Genomic DNA, 11,187 nt, shown 5'->3' with positions numbered 1-11,187 from the left:
GAGCACTCCTTGAAATGCATAGGTGTGATGTCCCACAGCCCAGCCTCTGCTCTTCTTTGCCTGGGATGGAATCCAGCCTAGAGGGGTCCTAGTGCTGATGCCATGTATATCACATGAGCCTCTGTACAACAGCCCTGGGGTCACCCTGGGGAGCCCGTGCCAGCAGGGAAGTGCAGGAGGCCAACCTTCCTAGTTTCCATGGCCAGAGCTTTACCCACACATGTTGACATAATGTGCATTTCTCCCTGACAGGTGAGCCCAGTGTCATTCCTGAGTACAGTTCAAGAGGAAACCAGTTTATTTCTAAGGTAAGTCAAGTTGTGTTTTTCATTTGGGAAACAAGAATGTTGGGGCTGAGTAACTCATACAGATTTTTTTTTTTAAATCAGCTTTCTTACAAAACATTAATGTTAGGCCTGAATTTGGAAGTGTCATGTAAAAGGTTTTTTTATTGTGCTCATACAGCAGGACTGAAATGGCTTCCTCTGGCATAAACTCTTTTGTCTTGAAAAATACCAGTGATGAATGCGATGAATTTCTGTATTGGAAAATCTGAATCACCCTGGGATCCACATGAGTTCCTTGATGAAAATGTGAAATTAATCTTGTACTAAATAAAACTTGAAAATGGTTTCAATTACAGGGGGGGGGGGAAACGTGGAAAGAAGATAGTAACTCTACTGCATCATATTCTTGTTTCATTATTCTGAATTTTTTAAATGTCATCATTTCTAGATACTGTTCCATAAAGACTTTGAGATTGTGAGTGTTGGAGGTTGTGGTGATACTTAATACAACTTGTCACCTTCTAAAGAGAGGCTAGGACTGCTTTGGCATAGGGGGAAATGGAGGGAACAGACAAATATTCATGGAGCATCCATCGTATGCCAAGATCTAGGCCAGGAAGAGCCACACTTCTCTCATGTAATACTCTCATTTAATACTCTCTCATTTAAATACTCATTTAATACATGTAATACTCTCATTCAGTACTCATGATTGTCTGAGATAAATACTGACATCTCTGTTTCAGATGGAAAATGAAAGCTCAAGGAGATCATACAAGAGATGACAAAATGATAGAGCTTGTAACTGGCAGAATGGGTGTTTCTCTCCTACTCTGAAGCCCACTTTTCTTTGCAGCCCCATAATCTATTATTGAGGAAATCCAGACAGTGCCCTCGCCCACCCCGTGGATAAGGCCTTCTCCAGACCGTCCCCCTCTTCAGCCTGGGCTCCTTCACCAACAGCTTCCACTTGGCCTGAGTTTCTAATCTTAGTCATCACCCTTGTCCCTACAGTGAGCTGAACCTTCCTGAGAGAGTCCCCATGACATGTCAGGAACTGTGGTCTGGATAGAAAAGCGAACAAAACACAGTTCTACTCTCTGAGAGCTTAGTTTGAAGTTATTTGACCTCAGTGTCTTCACCTTTAAAATGGCAATAATGGTACTTGACCTTAAGGGCTATTGCATGAATTAAAGTAGTGTCAAGGTTCTAGAATCAAAATACATTAATTCTCTTCCCACTGCTACTTCCAGTTTGGGGCAAGAGGCAGATGAGAAACTTTTTTAGTAACATTGAAAGGCAAGATGGAGTTGTAGGGAAGACAGCAATTGGGGTTTTCTTCCACCAGATTCTACCAAAATCTTGGTGAATTCACATAAGTGTATACACATGCGTGTGCACAGTCACACACACACACACACACACACACACACACATCTTTTTAAGCGAAATCTGAATGCAATATAGTTTCTAACCATCAGAGCAATTTAAAGACAGCTCTGTGGTGGAATTTCATGATAGCAGGATGAAAGCTGAATAGAAATGGCTTCTTTGCCTCACTCCGAATGTGGTGCCCCTTGGGGTCATGGTCTCTACCACTCTGTCAGAAAAGGGTCCAAAGCGGAGCAGGAAATGGGAGACATTTTCCTCATTCTAACATTTAAGTCTGCTGTTGGTCCAAGGGCACCCTTTTAAAGAAGCCGTATTTTCCAGAATGAAATGGAAGGCTTCATGGTTAGAGCAGAACACAGATTCGTCATTGCAGGTATTGAAGCTCCCCTCTCACAGGTCTGACAGGTGAGTCAAAGACACACAAACCAAAGAAAGAGCAAGCGAGCGCCAAGGTGAAGGAGCGTCAGCCTTCTGGGCTCAGAGGCTCCACAGTGACTCAGCACAGAGCTTTACCAGTGGTCTTGAGCCTCTGTGAGTGCTAATCACTCACCGACTCTGAGTTTTCTAAATTATTCAGAACACTCTCACCCATGTCCTCTCATGTTGCCTTGAAAGGCGAGGAGAAGGAAGGACAAAGGGAAAACAACATCCTTAATGGAATTTCTAGGGTGTGTTGGGCACTGTTCTAAGTGCTTGCATGTGACCTTATTTCATTTGGTAGGAAATACACAGATTTAATCTCGCCATTTTGCTGGTGAAGGACCTGAGTTCCTGTTGCATATGGGGCTTTTGTCTTTTTTAGGTGTGTCTGCTTATGAATGTTTATAGTATGTTTAGGAGAGTTAAACATAAAAGAGATCAGAGGAAATTGTCCATTTTGAGATCGAAGGCAGATATTGGAGAAAAGCAAAGCAAAACCTTAGAACACGTAAAGGAAATATAATTTGGCATTGCAGGTGAGGGAATGCCTACTTTTTATACCTAAGCACCACACCCCAAAGAATGTGTTCCTTTATCCAGTCCCTAATTCTGAATCACTACTTGTTGGTCATGTAATATGGTCATTTTCCAATATGGCAGGCTCATTGCTTTGCAACTTGGAAAATGGTGGGGAGCTGTAGTAATGATCCAAGCCTGTTTAGGTTTGGCAAATCAACAACCTTTCCAAGCCCGCTGAAAACAAACCCAAACAAAATGCAAGGGGCTTGAAAATGATCAATAGGATTTGGAGATTGAGGGAAGGTTTTAAATAGACTCTTTTCATTACAAGTCTCTAATATCCTGGATTCCAGTTGTATTTAGCTTGCTTGTCTTAAAGACAATGATGGAACATCTTCCTGCCATTCTAGACTTACTTGCAAAGCGGTTTTCAAACTGTGTTCTTTGGAATCCCAGTATTCTTTGGAAGATCTCCCATGGGGTTCCCCTTGGGGAAAGGTTATGGTTAATATGGAGGCGCTCTCAGCTGTCTCCCCCTCACACACGTCTTCCCTCCCCTCCCCTTCCCTTCAATCAGAACAACTCTGCTTTTATCGCTTTTATGTATTGGCCTTCCCCATTTGGTTTAGTTTAGAAAAGTTACATTGCAACTAACAACAATTTTAAAATCAAGCCTTTAGGAATAGTAGCTCTTGGAATCAAACACAAAAAGCCCTGCGCTGAGGAGATTTACCTTAAGATTAATGACTTGGAGAGATTTACCTGAGGGAGTGTGGACCAGAATTTAGGGAAGCATGTTTCACTTTTCAAAATCATGTCAGCTTTCAGGACTAAAAAAGAACAAAACCATTGTGAATGCAAAATATATCAGAAAAAGAACAAAGTGTGGCAACACCACCAGTGAGATCAGACTCCCTTCAGTCCACAGACTTACTGATTGGAGTTTTCTGATGAGGCAGACAGACTCGTGGAAGGCTGCCAGGAAATTCTGGACATCAAATTGCTTTTGCTAAGCCAGCCCAGGGGTGTAGTAAAGAGCTAAGGAGTCCCAGGAGAGGGGTGGGAAAGGATTGGTCTCTGTTTCTCTACCCCTGATGTGGGCCTTTTTCGATTAGGAAGTGGAGTGTGAAGGAAGTTATCGGGGGTGAAATCAACTCAGCAAGAAACCTTTTTAGACCAAAGACCAAGGAAAACTAATAAAACCAGTTGGGCTGCTTCATGCTTATCATATGTTGTGCATGTAGGTCAGCTCACTTTACAGCAAAGACAGACACCCCCAAAACAAAACAGTTCTATGAAAGTACTTCCAAGCCTCTGAAGGATGGCCTGGTTCTTTCAAGGGACATTTGCTACATGAAACTCTAGTATAAGCAAATTTCTGATACACGCTTTCTAAATTAATGATTGAAATGAAATGTTGCCTATTGTGCAGATTGGGGATTATATTTGACTGGGAGAAGCAAAGCCCCCCATTCTTCTTAGGCAATAGGAAGTCTGGAGGCAGCTCAGGGATGCCAGGATCCAGGTCCTCAGTGATCTCTTGGCTTTCTTCACTGCAGACCCATGGTTGTCCTCTTCTTCCCTGGCACCTTCTCCAAGTTCTAGGCAGGATGAAGAGGGCGGACAAAGGGTGAATGGGCGGGACGCCGCTGAGTCTGAGCGCTTCCTTCTCCTTCTACTCCCATGCCCACATTTTAAGGAGCTTTTCTGGAAACTGTATTCAACAACTTTAGCTTATATAATTTAACTAGAACTATGTCACACGCCATTCCATCTTTAAAGGAGGCTTGGAAATACAAGTCTTTTAGCTGGGCATGTTGTTGTCCCCAACAAAATTGGGGCTCATTTCTAAAGAAGGGGAGAAGGTATACCATTCTGACAACTAGCAGTGTCTACTAAACCGATCAGAAGATCCCCTCTTCATAACTCCTCCGGGCACATCCATAGCACCTCAGGGCCTGCTCTACCCCACCTTTTCAAGTACAGTCGCCCCTCGGTATTCATGTGGGATTGGTTCCAGGATCCCGGTGGATACCAATAGCTGCAGATGCTCAAGTTCCCTGTATAAAAATGCGTAGTATTTGCATGTAACAAATGGACATCCTCCCATGTACCTTAAATCATCTCTAGATTACTTATAATACCTAATACAATGTAAGTGCTACGTAAATAGTTGTCAGCATGCAGCAAATTCAAGTTTTGCTTTTTGGAACTTTCTGGAATTTTTTTCCCCCGAATATTTTCTATCCACGATTGGTTGAAACTGCGAATGTGGAACCTGTGGATTCGACTGTATTTCGTTCTCACCATAGTTTTTCTTTCTGTATTGGGTTCTGCTTTCCTTCCCAGCCTCAGGTTCCTCATTAGAATATCATAGCATACTTAGGTAGCAGGCACGTCTCTTCCGTGGATAATGATGATTACAAGTGCTGCTCAAGCTGAGTCACATTGCTGTGTGTGCAGAATGTTGAGTCCAAGCCTTTGCAGATGAAGCAGCTGGTGGCAGGCTTGGGAGAACTGATTGGTGACTATGGGGCTTCCTTTCAGGTTTGCTGTCATGAGGTGGAAGGTTCGCCAATGCCGAGTTTACACAATTTGTTCAAGTGTAGCCATTGTTCGACTGACGCAGCTGAGAAATGACACATCCCTGGCCTAAATTGTGCTAGAATCCACTTTTATTCAATGTCTTATGAGTTCTCTGGCTTAATCCCTACAGCAGATGTTTCAAGCTTAGTATATCTAACCCCAAACTCTGACTACATTTCTGTCCCCTCCTCAGTAGAAGGTGACCTCAAATCCTACTTTGCTAAACAAAACAAAACAAAACACAACAAAAAAAACATGAGGTCGTTTGATATGAGTTGTGTCCTTTGTTCCTCAGAGATCACTGTATTTTCATTCTTCCTCTGTGCTTCATTTTGATTCTGAGGAATCTAGTCCTTTCTTGGTTCCAACACTGGACTCTTCCCTAAGGCTCTTGCCCCCATCCCTCTCACGCCCTCCAGTGCCTTGCTTTACCATCTAGCCCCCTCTCCTGTGCATTTTCAGTCCCTTCATCTTAACTAGCACCTTCTTATTTGTGTACAGATGATCACGGCTACTCTGGTCTAGATCAAGCTTCCTCTGTTCTGCCACTCCTGTAAGCTACTCCTTTTCTTTCCCTCCCTTTTCCAGCAGGTTGGCTGCATCCCTCCACTGGAGGTCCTACCTCCTGATCTCTTGTTGGATAGCCCTCTCCACATAGCACTTGTGCTCTCTCACTCTCCTTCACACTTAGGAGTGATAAGTGCTCAGGAAAAAATTTAAAAAGAAGAAAAAAAGAAGGAAATCTGAAGATTAACAACTGTTTGCTCTAATTAGGAAATTATTGTGGACTTTTAAAAAAGGAATCTGCTTATTCTTCTATGTACTTTCTAATTTTTTACATTAAGCATAGTTTTAATCAGAAAAGTAGCTTAAATTTGGACAAATGTCTATCTACTTAGAAAAGCAAGTAGACAAAAGAAAGAGAAAATAGAAGTCAAGAGAAGTGGACTCAAACTTTATTCTTTCATTATTAACTAAATGTCACTAAATGGGTTTCCTCAACCATAAAATCCATAAAATGGCAACCATACTACTGCCTACCCTCCAGCCTTCCCAGGGCTTTTGTGAGGGGATCAAATAAACTAATATATGATAAAACAATTCTTAAATTATCTACAGTAGGGACCAGTTTGTTTCTGTTCTTTTTCTTCAAAAAAATATGTTAATTAAAGTCCATAGTTATTTAGATTTTCTTAGTTTTTACCGAATATCCTTCGTCTGTTCCAGCATACCCTCCAGGACACCACGTTACATTTAATTGTCGTGTCTTTTTAGCTCCTCTTGGTTATGACAGCTTTTCAGACTTGCCTTGTTTTTGATGACCTTGACAGTTTTGAGGAATATTGGTCAAATGCTTCATAAAATGTCCCAATATTGGAATTTATCTGGTATTTTTCTCATAATAAGACTGGGGTTATGGGCTATTGGTCTTGGTGGAAGACCACAGAGGTAAAGTGCCATTCTCATCACACCATATCAAGGGTACAAACTATCAACACGATTTATGACGGTTGATGCTGATCTTGATCACCTGGTTGGAGCATTTTTTTCTTTCTTATTTCCATTCCATTTCATACCTGGTTCTATTGCACACAATCAGGACACAGTTCACACCACATCCAACTCATATGCAAGCGCAACCAAACAAGGCCACTGGTCACATGCTTGGTTGGTGCGGCCACTTCAAGTGCCAGAAAATTTCTAATGCTTACTCTCAACTCACCTGCTTATCTCATCCCAGACCAGTAAAAGTTTGCAGACTGGCCTGGGTCCATGACCACACTTTGAGTAGCATCGTGCTCACACATACAACACAGGAGGTTTCAGTAAATGATTTTAAATCAAGCTGAGTATGATTCAGAAATAAAAAGTGAATTTGAGTTGGAATCTTGAAATCATCGCAGTGAGAATGGGAAGGGATCCTGGTGAGAATCCTTTCAATTCCCTTATCCTACAGATGTGGAATATGAGTCTCAGGGGTTTGGCTCCACATGGGAATGTGGTGGCAAGCTGATGGGACGTCTGGGTCTCTGGTCCCTAATCAGGGCTCTTCCCACCATCTGACTCTGACTGGAATCACTTCAGTTCCCCCCAAGAGGAAGAGCAGGGAAGAAAACAGAGGTGGAGCGGGGAAGGGGCTTAAATCCACAGCAAAGTTAAATTTCTCCCCAACTTCCGGACCTCCTGCTACCCTGTTAAAACTTCAATGAACAGCTGAGAAAACCAAAACGTTTAAGGAGAAGCAGAGGTGCTCGCTTGGGTATAATTGGTATTCTGATCATTGGAGGCAATTTATTCTTTCAAGATAAATAAGGTAGTCTCCCCTTGGCACCATCCCATCTGTCCTGTCTCAGTGCAGGCCAGAGAGAAAGATTCAGGGCTGAGGATGGAAAACAAATTAGTAAGTCGTGGAGGCCCCCCTCACCTGCCCTGTTCATTTCTACTTACCTTGCAAAAAAAAAAAAAAAATGATGGAATGGAGATGTGGGTGAAGGGCTAGAGAAACAAGAAATCAGGGACGTTAGGAGAGGTTTACTCATTTGACTCCTTTTTCTGTGGAAATGTATTTAAGATTAAATTAGACATGACATTTAGTAGACTCCCAGTGGAAAAATATTTTCTTATACCTGAAGGGGCTCTGGGAAAATGGAACAACCTGGCAACCAGGCTTGCCCGGCCAGGGTATGGTGGGAAGATTAGATTCCGCCGGATACAGTGTAATACACTGCACAGGATCTGCAGGGTAATGGGTGATGGGATTCTGGGGACATCTGCTTCTTGGCCATTCCTCAGTTGTTTTCGTTTAATTTTGAAGGTCTTAAGTTTAGAAGGGAAAGGTGGTATAAGAAATTGATGTTATCTGACTGGGCATGGCCTCTGCTTCACAACTTTCCATCACTGCCTACGTGATGAAGTCCCACATCCTCACCGAAGCACACAGGGCACCCCACAACCTGGGCCCACCTGCCTCTGTGGCCTCACCTGCCTCTCCCGCCTCCACAGATCCTCCATGCCCTTTATACCTCCACCCTTCTGCACAAGCTCTTTCTTCATCCTGGAAAGCGCACCCTTCCTCATCAGCTGTTGGAACGCATTCATTCTTGAAGCTCCAGGTCAAGTGTTACCTCCTATGAGAAGCCTAAACCAACATCCCAGGCTCAATAAATAGTCCTAGCCCCACCCCCTGCTGCCTATTGAATGTGTCCACAGTCTACACTTAAGACACTGTTTTCAGCATTCATTTATACGCAAAGCATCTACGAAGTGCTACCAGGCTCACTGTTAAGGACTTTGTATAATTTTCTTATTTCACCCCATCAAGATCTATCAAGTAGGAACCGTGATTACCCTCCTTCTACAGATGAGAAGAAGAGCCTCTGAGAGACCATGTGACTTTCTCAGAGTGATACAGTCTGTAGAAGAGGGATTTAAACCCAGAACTTTCTACTCTTGAGCCGGCTCCCTTTCCTTGGCTAAACCGCCTGACTCACCACATTCAACTCTGTGTTGGTTATCCGCGGACCTAACTCCATCTCCAGCGCCTATACTCAGCTACGACCCTCTTAGGAGCAGAATCGCCATCAGATTGTTCTCTGGCTTCCCTTGGGCCCTGGCTCACTGCAGGGGCTGGGACTGTTTGTTGGCTAATGTAAACTTACTGCTTGCTTGAGCTCTCTCCCCAAATCTTATTGCAGTAAAGCCTTTGACTCAAAAGGCTGTAGCTGATGCTACTTGTGTAAGAAATAGCCCAGCAGTCAGGAAAATCCACAGTTGAGTCTTAGTGGCTGGCATGTGATTTCCTTGATACTCAGGGCTTTTGTGGTTAAAACGGAAGGCTTTTGAGTGCCAGTGAAGCCTTTTTCTTAAAGACCAAAGTAACCAACATTAGCGCTGTCTGTCTCAGATCCTCCACAAGACTGGAGACTCTTCACATCCCTCTCTCACCCCTGTCCTGCGCAGCAGTCTGTTCTGAGTCTAAATCACGACAAAGCAGCTGACAGCTTTGCACTGCTGGGGGCTGGGGGTGTATTTGGAAGCCCTGGGTTGCCCTTTTTTTGTTCTCTCTTGCCCAGGGACAAGTCCCAACTCCCAGACTTTTGAAGTAGCTCAAAGAATGGAAAGACACCTCTAAAAAAAGAAATTCAAACAAATTCACTCACACACACAAAAAGACTTTTCTGTGTATGTGTGTAAGTATGTGTTTATCTCATCAGCTTTTATTGATTCTCTGTATGGAGTTCCTTGGCCTGTTCTTGAGAGGAGACAGAAGTGCAGATCTTCAAGGCAAAGATTCATGGCATCCTCGGGGCCAGTAGAGTCTTCGCCAACAGGTTCTGAGTGTGCTTCCCTTACTTCAGAAGAGTATTCCTCATCTATTCCCATGCATCTCTTTTCCCTCATGATGTTACCAAGCTTCCCCCTTCCAAAAACCCCAATGGGATTTTAAATGCAATTGCATGACATTTATAATTAAATTTGGAGGACTGGCCTCTTGACAATGCTGATTCTTCCCACATAGGAACATCATGTCTCTGTCTGTTTATTCACGTCCCTTAATCAGATTTTAGGTTTATCTCCACACAGGAATCGTGCATTTCTTTAACTGTATTTCTCCAGGTTTTATACTGTTGTGGCCGTAGTTGGGATTTAATGTTAAATTTATGCACACACTCTCCAGCTGTTTTGAAAAGGGAGGCCTTGAAATCAAGCAAGTGGGTTAGATCCCTGTTATAGCGATTCAGACTGTATCACCTCATGGGTGTGTGCCCGTGGGCTGCAGGGGCCTGGTGTATTCTAGGAGTTCAGGTTCATGAGAGTGATGGGTAGGGAGAGGGGTCCTTAATCATCAAAGTGAAGGTAGGTCAGTATCAGTACTCCCCCAAATGCAGGAGCCTCAACCATCATTTGCTGCTGCTCACACATCTGCAGGTTGGCTGCGGTTCAGCTCATCTCATTGGGGCTTGGCTGGGGCCTTTGCTTTGGGCTGTGACTGCTGCAGTTGCATTGAGCTCGCTCTATCTCTTCACTTCTGCCCAAGATGGTACAAGTGGACAGATGCAACTTAAGGTCTCAAATTCTGGACGTCGAACTGGTTTGCTGTCGCTTTTGGGCACATGCACTGGCCAAGACAAGTTATATGGCTGAGCTCAAAGTCAGGGGGCAGTGTGGTGGCTTAGCTAAGCTGGAGCTATGTTTCTGAGAATGCCCTTCCCTGCATGGTTCTAGAGGAGGGTTGGCCACAAGAGAAATTTGCAGGAGATTTGGAAGGTGGCATTGAAGCCACGGCGGTGTCTATGAGAGTTACAGATCACTGCTGTGGACCCGCTGGCTCACCTTGTGAGTGTGGAGCAGCGGCCAGCCCATGCTCCTTTAGTGCCCTCCACACCACCTTCAGCCCCTCTGAATCATGGGCCGGGTTTGTGGGCAGCTCCACGGAGGGAGAAATGCACCAGCTCTTCTGCAGTTCTGCACGAACACTGGGGTCTTGAAGGCAGTGACACACCCATGTGAATACTAGCTCATCCTTGTAGGCTCCGATTGGCCATTGGTCTTCCCTACTCTGCCCATAGCTTTCCTTCTCACGTGCTGACCCTGCTGACCTCAGGCCTAGCACCTGTTGCAAGCACATCACCCTTATATGGACTGCTTCACCCAGTCCCAAGATCACGCAGAGTCTAATTCTAAAATAAATCCAGTATTTGCCTCATGATTCTGCTTCTCTGATTGAACCTTTCCTGATGCAGGTAAGGAAGTGCACTTTGCGCATGACATGACCAGGGCAAGTGAGGGTGAAGAATTGAGGCCATTCATTCTATCCCGGTCATGATATAGTCCTTGCAAAGATGAGTGTGCGTGCAAACCCTTTCTGAATATTTTTTGCAAGTGTTAAGGCAAATGGGGCTCCAGTTAACTTCCAGAACACAGCAACTTTATTTATTTATTTATTTATTTTTTAAAATTTATTTTATTTATTTATTTTTGG

General features: G+C 43.8%; 1 protein-coding gene across 1 annotated transcript in view; it reads left to right on the top strand.

The window, feature by feature from the left end:
- Positions 1–247: 247 nt before the first annotated feature.
- Positions 248–11,187, top strand: part of BMPER (BMP binding endothelial regulator) — a 378,272-nt gene continuing 367,332 nt past the window's right edge. The window contains exon 1 of the mRNA XM_057550081.1: positions 248–308. The gene's annotated coding sequence lies outside the window, so the exon portion shown is untranslated. The remainder of the gene's footprint in view (positions 309–11,187) is intronic.

Source organism: Balaenoptera acutorostrata, chromosome 7 (assembly GCF_949987535.1).
Source record: "Balaenoptera acutorostrata chromosome 7, mBalAcu1.1, whole genome shotgun sequence".
Taxonomy (NCBI): domain Eukaryota; kingdom Metazoa; phylum Chordata; class Mammalia; order Artiodactyla; family Balaenopteridae; genus Balaenoptera; species Balaenoptera acutorostrata.
This window is presented reverse-complemented; position numbering and strand designations above follow the sequence as displayed.